At 42.5% G+C, this 12326-nt stretch overlaps 1 protein-coding gene across 1 annotated transcript in view; it reads right to left on the reverse strand.

Annotated features, from left to right (window-relative positions):
- Positions 1-12326, reverse strand: part of CNTNAP4 (contactin associated protein family member 4) — a 334655-nt gene that overhangs the window by 61968 nt on the left and 260361 nt on the right. The window lies entirely within an intron of this gene.

The following is a 12326-nucleotide window of genomic DNA, read 5'->3' on the forward strand; positions in this document are numbered from 1 at the left end:
CCCCAATACATTGCAGATTTATTTTAAGTTGTTCTGCAAATATCCCCATTTTTCATTATTGTCATATATTTTACTTTTATTAGTGAAAAACAGCACCAGGAGTTTGCATACTCACTGAGGCATGATATTAGAATCATTTATCTTAAGAAGCTCACGTCTGCATTTTAAAATTAAAGGTGAAAAAAAAGCGTAATAGCAATACATCTATTTTCTGCAATATTTTTTACAATTGAGAAGCATTCAAATTGGATTTGGCAAAATTATAATATGGCATTACATGCAAACAAGACATGAATAATGAAAGCATATAATATTTTTGTATACGGTTTTTACCTCCTTTAATTGATTTCGAAATTAAAAAAAAAAGTATACATACTAGGCTCAAAATTCTGTACTATAGTAATTAATTTAATAATATATCTTTATAGGGGCCGGAAGTCCATTTCTGTTATAGAACCACAATTATCTGCTTCTCTACATACAGCAATAGAGTTGAATTATAACATTTTGACCAGCTGCAGCAAACACTAGTGGGTGATTACTGAAGACTGATTTATATAGCTCCTCATTAATTCAATGATAAATCTGTCTTCAGCAAGCTCCTAAGCTCCACCTAGTGGTGACTGCAGACAGCATGAATTCATTTAGTAACTGTATGGATGTGTGATGGAAAGCGAGATTTGGAGACAAACGGGGCTTTGCCCCTAAAAATATGTATTATGAAATTAATCAACACAGAATTGTTGACCTACAAAACAAACTATGTTGGGATTAAAATGACCATAGATTTGATAATATTCTTCTTTTTTTTTTCTGTTGCCGTAGAGAAGACGTTGGTAGGTTTAATGTATCTCATCTGATTTACTTTTTCTATGTTTTATTTTATCTTTTTTTATTTTTTATTAAGAATTGCTAGAATTGATTATGTTCAAATGGTCTAAAATTAAAAGGTCATCCCTGAAAATATACAAGTATTTGTTTTATCAAATTAATTAATATTATAAAACATATTTTCATAGCCCTACAATATTATATATTTAAATTTTTATTACAACCATAACCACTGGAAAAAAGCCCTCCATTTTAAGTGCTGTAACCATTTACGGTATGCGTTTCTACTGCGGACTCTCGCCCATGCTTTGTTTTTCTTCTCCAGATGACTCTTTTCTGTCAAATTAAATAAACATGTAGGAATTGAATTGGTGTTCAGTTCAACTAAATTTAATTTAAACTGGTCTCTGCAATTAGTATTGGTCATGAAAATGGGTCTTCCTTTATGAAAAATAAATAAATAAATAAATAAAATAAGTTAATTATACTAGTATATTTATTGGTCAGCTATATATTTCATGTAGGAAATTACACATGATAATATCATATATAAGCTTAATTGTTATACACTATACACCGTTCTGCCATAACATTAAAACACTTGCCTTATATCGATTAGGTCCCCCTTGTGCCACCCAAACAGTTTTGTCCTGTTGAGGCATGGACTCCACAAGACTTCGGAAGGTTTCCTGAGGTACTGGGCACCCAGACTTTAGCTGCAGATCTTTTAAGTCCTGTAAGTTGTTGGGTGGGGCCTTCATGGATAGGACTTGATTTTCCAGAACATCCCACGGATGCTCAATTGGTTAGAGATATGGGGAATTTGGATTGAACACCTTGAACTTTTTATCATGTTCCTCAAACCATTTCTGAACAATTTTTGCAGGGTGGCAGGACACATTATAATACTGAAAAAAGCCACTGACATTAGGGATTACTGCTGCCATGAAGGGGTGGACTTGGTTTGCTACAATGTTTAGGTAGGTGGTGTGTGTCAAAGTAACATTCACATACATGCCAGGACTCAAGGTTTTACAAGAGAACATTTCCCAGAGCATCACTCTGCCTCCGCCGGCATGCCTTTATCCGAAGGTACATCCTGGTGCCATCTCTTCCCCAAGTAAGCAACATACATGGCCATCCACATGATGTAAAAGAAAACTTAATTTGTCATACTAAGCTACCTCCTTTTATTGCTCCATGGTCCAGTTCTGATACTCATTGTTGGTGCTTTCAGGGGGTTGAAAAGGGGTTAGCATGGGCACTATGACCAATCTACAGCTATGCAGGCCCAAACGCCCCAAGCTGCAAAGCACTGTGTGTTCCTAGATACTTCTATCAAAGCCAAAAAAAATTTCACCAGTTTTGTGCTACAGTAGCTCTTCTGTGGGATCAGACCAGACGGGACAAGCTATCCTTTTCTCCCCATGCGCATCAATGAACCTTGAGCTCCCATGACCCTGTCATCGGTTCACGGTTGTCATTCCCCGGAACACTTTTGTTAAGTACTAACCACAGCATACTGGGAACAACCAACCATACGTTCCATTATGCAGATTATCTGACCCGGGTGTCTATCCATCACATTTTGTCCCTTCTCAAAGTCACTCAGATTCTTACACTTGACCATTTTTTATGCTTCCAACACACCAACTTTAAGAACTGACTGTTCACTTGATGCCTAATATATCCCACCCCTTATTAGGTGCCATTGTAACAAGATAATCAACGCTATTCACTTCACCTGTGAGTAGTTTCAATGTTATGGCTAGCGGTGTAGGCTAATCATCAGCTATAGGTCTGCTCTTCTTTCTTCAAGGTAAAAGCAAAGATAGGACTATTTGTCGAGCTACTCATTCCATGCAGAAAAATCATTACCCAGCTAGATAACTGTTAATTTATGTTATTGATTGTTTAATATGACGCCATTTTATACAATCAAAAAAGTTACTTAAAATTGATCTATCTGGATAATGATTTTTCTACATGGAACAAGCAGTACAAACAAATGGTTCTATCTATGCTTTTACCTTGATTACTATTACACAACTGGTATAGCAGGGCACAGAATTGACGCAAGGCAGCAGCTTAACCACCACCACAGTCTATTTATCATCTATTTTTAATACAAATTATTTTTTAAATAAGACATTTCAAAAATATATATAAAAACCGGTCTAGCAAAACTGTCATTTTTATATTGGTGTTATTCCAGTTTTGTTGCATTACAACCGGAATTCAAATGGATTTTTGGGGGGGTCGTACCATTTTATTTATACAACATGCCTACCACTTTTTGCCACAATAAAAAAAATTTGCACTTTCAAACAATAATATAAAACAGAAACTTGTATGTGCATAAGTATTCGCCCTCTGCTTGGGAAGGTCTACACATATGAGAGAGCAGCTACTGAACACAAGCTTGAGGGCCTGCACATAAGAGAGAGTGGCTACCGAACACCAGCTTGAGGGGCTGCACATAAGAGAGAGTGGCTACCGAACACCAGCTTGAGGGGCTGCACATAAGAGAGAGTGGCTACCAAACACCAGCTTGAGGGGCTGCACATAAGAGAGAGTGGCTACCGAACACCAGCTTGAGGGGCTGCACATAAGAGAGAGTGGCTACTGAACACCAGCTTGAGGGGCTGAACATGAGAGAGAGTGGCTACTGAACACCAGCTTGAAAGGCTGCACATAAGAGAGAGTGGCTACTGAACACCAGCTTAAAGGGCTGCACATAAGAGAGAGTGGCTACTGAACACCAGCTTGAGGGGCTGCACATAAGAGAGAGTGGCTACTGAACACAAGCTTGAGAGGCTGCACATAAGAGAGAGTGTCTACCGAACACCAGCTTGAGGGACTGCACATAAGAGAGAGTGGCTACCGAACACCAGCTTGAGGGGCTGCACATAAGAGAGAGTGGCTACTGAACACCAGCTTGAGGGGCTGCACATAAGAGAGAGTGGCTACCAAACACCAGCTTGAGGGGCTGCACATAAGAGAGAGTGGCTACCGAACACCAGCTTGAGGGACTGCACATAAGAGAGAGTGGCTACCGAAAACCAGCTTGAGGGGCTGCACATAAGAGAAAGTGGCTACTGAACACCAGCTTGAGGGGCTGCACATAAGAGAGAGTGGCTACTGAACACCAGCTTGAAGGGCTGCACATAAGAGAGAGTGGCTACTGAACACCAGCTTGAGGGGCTGCACATAAGAGAGAGTGGCTACCGAACACCAGCTTGAGGGGCTGCACATAAGAGAGAGTGGCTACTGAATACCAGCTTGAGGGGCTGAACATGAGAGAGAGTGGCTACTGAACACCAGCTTGAAGGGCTGCACATAAGAGAGAGTGGCTACTGAACACCAGCTTGAAGGGCTGCACATAAGAGAGAGTGGCTACTGAACACCAGCTTGAGGGGCTGCACATAAGAGAGAGTGGCTACTGAACACCAGCTTGAAGGGCTGCACATAAGAGAGAGTGGCTACTGAACACCAGCTTGAGGGGCTGCACATAAGAGAGAGTGGCTACTGAACACAAACTTGAGGGGCTGCACATAAGAGAGAGTGGCTACCGAACACCAGCTTGAGGGGCTGCACATAAGAGAGAGTGGCTACCAAACACCAGCTTGAGGGGCTGCACATAAGAGAGAGTGGCTACCGAACACCAGCTTGAGGGGCTGCACATAAGAGAGAGTGGCTACCGAACACCAGCTTGAGGGACTGCACATAAGAGAGAGTGGCTACCGAACACCAGCTTGAGGGGCTGCACATAAGAGAGAGTGGCTACTGAACACCAGCTTGAAGGGCTGCACATAAGAGAGAGTGGCTACTGAACACCAGCTTGAAGGGCTGCACATAAGAGAGATTGGCTACTGAACACCAACTTGAGGGGCTGCACATAAGAGAGAGTGGCTACTGAACACCAGCTTGAGGGGCTGCACATATGAGAGAGTGGCTACTGAACACCAGCTTGAGGGACTGCACATAGGAGAGAGTGGCTACCGAACACCAGCTTGAGGGGCTGCACATAAGAGAGAGTGGCTACTGAACACCAGCTTGAGGGGCTGCACATAAGAGAGAAGGGCTACCAAACACCAGCTTGAGGGGCTGCACATGAGAGAGTGGCTACTCAATAAAAGCTTGAGAGGCTGCATATAAGAGAGAGTGGCTACTGAACACCAGCTTGAAGGGCTGCACATAAGAGAGAGTGGCTACTGAACACCAGCTTGAAGGGCTGCACATAAGAGAGAGTGGCTACTGAACACCAACTTGAGGGGCTGCACATAAGAGAGAGTGGCTACTGAACACCAGCTTGAGGGGCTGCACATAAGAGAGAGTGGCTACTGAACACCAGCTTGAGGGACTGCACATAAGAGAGAGTGGCTACCGAACACCAGCTTGAGGGGCTGCACATAAGAGAGAGTGGCTACTGAACACCAAATTGAGGGGCTGCACATAAGAGAGAAGGGCTACCAAACACCAGCTTGAGGGGCTGCACATGAGAGAGTGGCTACTCAACAAAAGCTTGAGAGGCTGCACATAAGAGAGAGTGGCTACTGAACACCAGTTTGAGGGACTGCACATAAGAGAGAGTGGCTACCGAACACCAGCTTGAGGGGCTGCACATAAGAGAGAGTGGCTACTGAATACCAGCTTGAGGGGCTGAACATGAGAGAGAGTGGCTACTGAACACCAGCTTGAAGGGCTGCACATAAGAGAGAGTGGCTACTGAACACCAGCTTGAAGGGCTGCACATAAGAGAGAGTGGCTACTGAACACCAGCTTGAGGGGCTGCACATAAGAGAGAGTGGCTACTGAACACCAGCTTGAAGGGCTGCACATAAGAGAGAGTGGCTACTGAACACCAGCTTGAGGGGCTGCACATAAGAGAGAGTGGCTACTGAACACAAGCTTCAGGGGCTGCACATAAGAGAGAGTGGCTACCGAACACCAGCTTGAGGGGCTGCACATAAGAGAGAGTGGCTACCAAACACCAGCTTGAGGGGCTGCACATAAGAGAGAGTGGCTACCGAACACCAGCTTGAGGGGCTGCACATAAGAGAGAGTGGCTACCGAACACCAGCTTGAGGGACTGCACATAAGAGAGAGTGGCTACCGAACACCAGCTTGAGGGGCTGCACATAAGAGAGAGTGGCTACTGAACACCAGCTTGAAGGGCTGCACATAAGAGAGAGTGGCTACTGAACACCAGCTTGAAGGGCTGCACATAAGAGAGATTGGCTACTGAACACCAACTTGAGGGGCTGCACATAAGAGAGAGTGGCTACTGAACACCAGCTTGAGGGGCTGCACATAAGAGAGAGTGGCTACTGAACACCAGCTTGAGGGACTGCACATAAGAGAGAGTGGCTACCGAACACCAGCTTGAGGGGCTGCACATAAGAGAGAGTGGCTACTGAACACCAGCTTGAGGGGCTGCACATAAGAGAGAAGGGCTACCAAACACCAGCTTGAGGGGCTGCACATGAGAGAGTGGCTACTCAATAAAAGCTTGAGAGGCTGCACATAAGAGAGAGTGGCTACTGAACACCAGCTTGAAGGGCTGCACATAAGAGAGAGTGGCTACTGAACACCAGCTTGAAGGGCTGCACATAAGAGAGAGTGGCTACTGAACACCAACTTGAGGGGCTGCACATAAGAGAGAGTGGCTACTGAACACCAGCTTGAGGGGCTGCACATAAGAGAGAGTGGCTACTGAACACCAGCTTGAGGGACTGCACATAAGAGAGAGTGGCTACCGAACACCAGCTTGAGGGGCTGCACATAAGAGAGAGTGGCTACTGAACACCAAATTGAGGGGCTGCACATAAGAGAGAAGGGCTACCAAACACCAGCTTGAGGGGCTGCACATGAGAGAGTGGCTACTCAACAAAAGCTTGAGAGGCTGCACATAAGAGAGAGTGGCTACTGAACACCAGCTTGAGGGACTGCACATAAGAGAGAGTGGCTACCGAACACCAGCTTGAGGGGCTGCACATAAGAGAGAGTGGCTACTGAACACCAGCTTGAAGGGCTGCACATAAGAGAGAGTGGCTACTGAACACCAGCTTGAAGGGCTGCACATAATAGAGAGTGGCTACTGAACACCAACTTGAGGGGCTGCACATAAGAGAGAGTGGCTACTGATCACCAGCTTGAGGGGCTGCACATAAGAGAGAGTGGCTACTGAACACCAGCTTGAGGGACTGCACATAAGAGAGAGTGGCTACCGAACACCAGCTTGAGGGGCTGCACATAAGAGAGAGTGGCTACTGAACACCAGCTTGAGGGGCTGCACATAAGAGAGAAGGGCTACCAAACACCAGCTTGAGGGGCTGCACATGAGAGAGTGGCTACTCAACAAAAGCTTGAGAGGCTGCACATAAGAGAGAGTGGCTACTGAACACCAGCTTGAGGGGTCTGCACATGAGAGAGTGGCTACTGAACACCAGCTTGAGGGGCTGCACATGAGAGAGTGGCTACTGAACACCAGCTTGGGGGATGCACACAGGAGAGAGCGGCTACTTGTTGAACCTATTTTAAAAATTACATTAAATCCGAAATTTTAAAGAGAGGAAGTGCTGAACATCTTCAATCTTTTTAGGATACATCTGTCCTGTGATTTCAATGGCAGAGTGGCTACTTAACTCCATCTTGGCTGGGTTGGACACCAGGATAGAGAGTCGTGCTGCATTTTTTGCTTGCAAGGAACACAACACAAAACCACCCAGTGTTTAGCGCCGCCAAACACACAATGTAGCGCCACGCTCTCTTCTGGTGTTCAGTGCCGCCAAACACATAATGCAGGACCACTCTCTCAGCCCTGGATACTGAAGGAGAGGGGCATGTCAGCAAACCATGCTCCATGTGCCATCTGTGGCACGCGTGCCAGAGGTTGCCGACACCTGTCTTAGCACATCTAGAAACTACATTGTTGTACAGCAGTCTTTAAGTCATGACACAGATTTTCAGTTGGATTGAGGTCTGGGCTCTGACTAGGCCATTAAATATTTCCCGTAAACCACCACAGGGTAGCTTTAGCAGTACATTTAGGGTTATTGTCCTGCTGGAGGGTGATCCTTGGTCCAAGTCTAAAATCTCTGGCAGACTGAAAAAGGTTTTTACTCAAGAATTGCCTGTATTTACTGCCATCCATTTTCCTTCTATCCTGACTAGTTTTCCAATCCCTGTCGATAAAAAGCAACCTTACAGTATGATTCATTTTGGAAAAGTGTTCTTGGTATGATGAGTAGTGTTAGGTTTGTGCCTTACATAGTCTTTTCCATAATGGCCCAAAAAAAATATTTTATTCTCATCTGACCAGAGAAACTTTTTCCATGTGTTTGGGAAGTCTGCCACATGCTGTTTGGCAACCTCAAATTGCCATTTCTTATGTTTTTCTTTAAGCAATGGCATTTTTTTTCTGGCTACTCTTCCATAAAGCCCTACTCTACAGAATGAACAGCTTATTGTGAACACATATAGGGAGAAGACCCTTGGTAGTTGGCGGGCACACCGTAATATCTAACAACTAAACATCCATGGAGCACCATTAAATACATTATAACAAAATAGAAAGAATATAGCACAACTACAAACCTGAAATGACCAGGCCGCCCACCAAAACTTACAGATCGGGCAAGCAGGGAATTTATCAGAGATTTAACAAAGACCAACAATAACACTGAAGGAAAGATCAACAGCGGAGATGGAAGTATCTGTCAATAGGTCCACAATAAGCTGTTATCTAACAACTAAATACCCTAAGGCAAATAAGCTCTGTTTCCCAACTATCATATGGCAAATAGAAATGAAATAAAATTCTTTATTATACCATATAGAGCAAACTCACAAAACACACATATGAAATTAAAATTGTCAATGCATGCCGCTAGACAGAAATAGTAGCACAGTTAGTGAAATGTGCATGGGTGTGGGACACCTATTGTAATGGATACCCGGACTAAATACAAGGGCTGCAAATACAGAAGCCGATCCCTAGTTGTCTAACAGTTTATCTAGCAGCCAGGCATGTAATTAAAATTGAGAAAAGCCCCCCCGACATGTTTCGCTGTAGCGTCCTCAGGGGTTATTGGGGCTAATGACGGCACGCCGAAAAATTCTCCCTGTTAAAAGTACTTCCGATGACGTGTTCAGAGTGTGTGCCAATGTCATTGCTGTCATTGGTCACGCACAGTGACACACCCGCTGAACACGTGTGACAGTTTGATTACACACAGGTGGACCTTATTACACTAATTATGTAACTTCTGAAGTTAATTGGTTTGACCAGAACATATTTAGGGGTTTTATAGCAAAGGGGATGAATATATATGCACTCAGAACTTTTCAGTTTTTATTTATTTAACTTTGTTTTTAAAACAAGCTATTCTTTTTTTTATTCCGCTTTAAAAATTTAGACAATTTGGTCACGTCCATTACATAAAATAAAATTTAAAATTTATTTTAATTCAAGATCTAAAGGCAATAAAACGAAGGTGGTGGTGGTGATGGGGGGAGGGGGTGAATACATTTGCAACATACTGTATGTTTATACCTAGTTTATGCCCTGTGTAATTTAAGGTTTGTTACTTTATTTTTCTTCATAAATAAATAACTAAATGCAAACTGTGCAAGTTTATGCAAATGTATACCCATACATTTTATTCTTTCTACTGATGTCTTCCATTACTTAAAATAAAAAAAAAATAAAAAAGGATTCTTTAAATAAATTTCTCTGAAAAATCAACACCTTTCAGCTCCAGATAAAAAAACCAAAGTGTAATATACTTTCCTTTTAAATCATAATTTGATCTAATGCTGCTGGTACTGTTGTCGCCCGCAGGTCTTGTTTACTTAGGCAGCACAATGACGTGTAATACTAGAGACATGTCTGCGGCAGCATACACATTACTGTTCACAGTGGTGACATCAGTATGAATTGTCACATGTCTTTATGCTGCAAAAATAAACAAGATCTGATTGGCGGTGCAGGAATGGTGCAAAATGAAAAAGTTTAGTATTTTATAATTTGATATTTTTACACTTTTTGAAATAAATGGGAATTTTTGGGAGAGCCCAGAAAACCCTTTAATGCATACTTTTTTGTGGTTTTGAAATGTGTAGCACCCTTTCCATTTAACTTACGTCAACTACTGTATCTATACATAAAATGTGATAAGTTAAGGCCTACCTGTAATGTACAATATACATTTATACAGTATATATAGGGGGGATGCAAGAGTAAGAAGACATTTGTACAGAGCCTTAAAAAAAATTCCTCATTTAGCACTAACATCTCTGGGCAGGCAAAAAAAAAAAAAAGAGAAAATAGCAGCACATCACAGTCCCAGTCGTTATATGGAAGATGGTTTTTCAAAATTCAGGTATATGTGGGGTGCACACAGTATTAGGTCGAAGCCAAGTCGAACTCCAAATATAGACATAAGATGTAAAGGATCTGCCAGACACAGCTTCTGTGTCGACGCCCTTGGTTAGTCAGTCTGCACCTGCTCCTAAGTCTGATCGAGTGACCCCTCCTTCTACCAATCAGGCTGGGAGGCTGAGGAGTGGGAGAGCCTATCACAGCCTGGCCAGACGGAGCTAGCTCCTGCCCTCTGTCTATTTATACCTTTACTTCCTGCTCCTCCTTTGCCTGTGATTCTGTCTGTTTCCTGGCTCTACTGCTGCTGCTGCTTGTACTTTGTCCTTTGCTCCATATAGACCCTGGCTTACTGACTACTCTCCTGCTCTGCGTTTGGTACCTCGTACACTCCTGGTTTGACTCGGCTCGTTCACTACTCTCCTGCTCTGCGTTTGGTACCTCGTACACTCCTATTTTGACTCGGCTCGTTCACTACTCTTGCTGCTCACGGTGTTGCCGTGGGCAACTGCCCCGTTCCCCTAGCTTCTGTGTACCCTTGTCTGTTTGTCTGTCGTGCACATAGTGAGGGTAGGGACCGTCGCCCAGTTGTACGCCGTCGCCTAGGACGGGCCATTACAAGTAGGCAGGTACTGAGTAGCGGGTAGATTAGGGCTCACCTGTCTGTCTCCCTACCCCGGCATTACATAACAATAGAGCACACGTTTCTTGAGGTATCAAAAGAGCGTAACAGATATTTATTCCACCATAATAGACAGCGACGTTTCGACCCTTAGTCTGGGTCTTTGTCACACTAAGGGTGGAAACGTCGCTGTCTATTATGGTGGAATAAATATTTTTGACACTCTTTTGATACCTCAAGAAATGTGTGCTGCGGTTTCTCTATTCTTATCTCCGAGCAGGTTTTCATATTCAGTTTGCGTGGTCTGGGAATTAAAGTAGTAGTAAAGCTGCTTCTTCTAGTTAAATTGATTGTGGTTAGGTATATTAGCATATGAATCTCAAGAGAAAGTTCATTAAAATTAATGTGTCTGTAATTAAGTTAATTTATATGCCATTTGTAATGTAATAAATTATTTACGGCTTGAAATGTCCATTATTGAATTGCATATGAAGAATAACCTCATATAATAAAACTGTTATTTTCAATATAGATGTATTTCTCCCTATACCGCTAATGAGAAGGAAGGAGGACCATAATGTTCGACATCTGCCCCATTGTAATTAGATATGGTATTCTTAGTTCATGTTTGAAAGGGCATTTCCTCTTTTGATATACAGTAAAGAAAATCTCTACTTATTATTACTTTGTATCAAGAGTTCTAGAGTGGTAAATGGCCTGTATTCTGAATTCATATTTTTTTTCTAGGATATTATAAAGTATGTAGATCAGCATTTTCTAAAATTGTTACAAGCCATTTATAGTCTTTCCCTATTTTTCAACTTAAACTGGGAGATGGCTATAAAGGATTCAGCCAACCTACAAAATCCTTTAAAACAGATTTTTAAGTTAATCATTCAATATTAATACATTCTGGAGAAACTGTATTTTCTGTGGAAATTGCTAAGCTGGAAGATCTAAAGCCTATTTAAGCTTCAAAACTAAAAGTTCAAATGTGATTTCAGTTTAGACCGATATCAAACTCTCATACATATAGAAGTCCAGGAAGGTGAGATATGGGGATTTGTTTAGTGAGGTCCTTACACTGTAGGGCTGTTAACTCCATTTGTACCTGCTTTGACATGGTTGATGGTTATTCAATTCCCTGACAAACTAGTGTCTCTGAAATATTTTTTGTACTTATATTTTTTATATTCTGCTAAGTCCCTATCTTTAGGGAATGAAAACCACCAGTATTTTTGTTTTTCACATTTTAGTTCTGCAGGTACAGAGATTGCGAAAACAGCTCTACAGGATCCCACCAAATAGCTTCCCATATCTCAGCGTCCTGGACATAAGAGTGAAATAAAAGTATTATTATACATAAACATCTACATCTAGCCCTCAACAAGCAAGAATACTTTTATTATCAGGATTATGAGTTGTTGTCTTTTTGTTTGTTTGTTCAAGCTTGAACCAAAATTGTACCAGTTATTTTGTTGGCTCTACCAA

The sequence above is a fragment of the Rhinoderma darwinii genome, chromosome 1, assembly GCF_050947455.1.
Source record: "Rhinoderma darwinii isolate aRhiDar2 chromosome 1, aRhiDar2.hap1, whole genome shotgun sequence".
Classification (NCBI taxonomy): domain Eukaryota; kingdom Metazoa; phylum Chordata; class Amphibia; order Anura; family Rhinodermatidae; genus Rhinoderma; species Rhinoderma darwinii.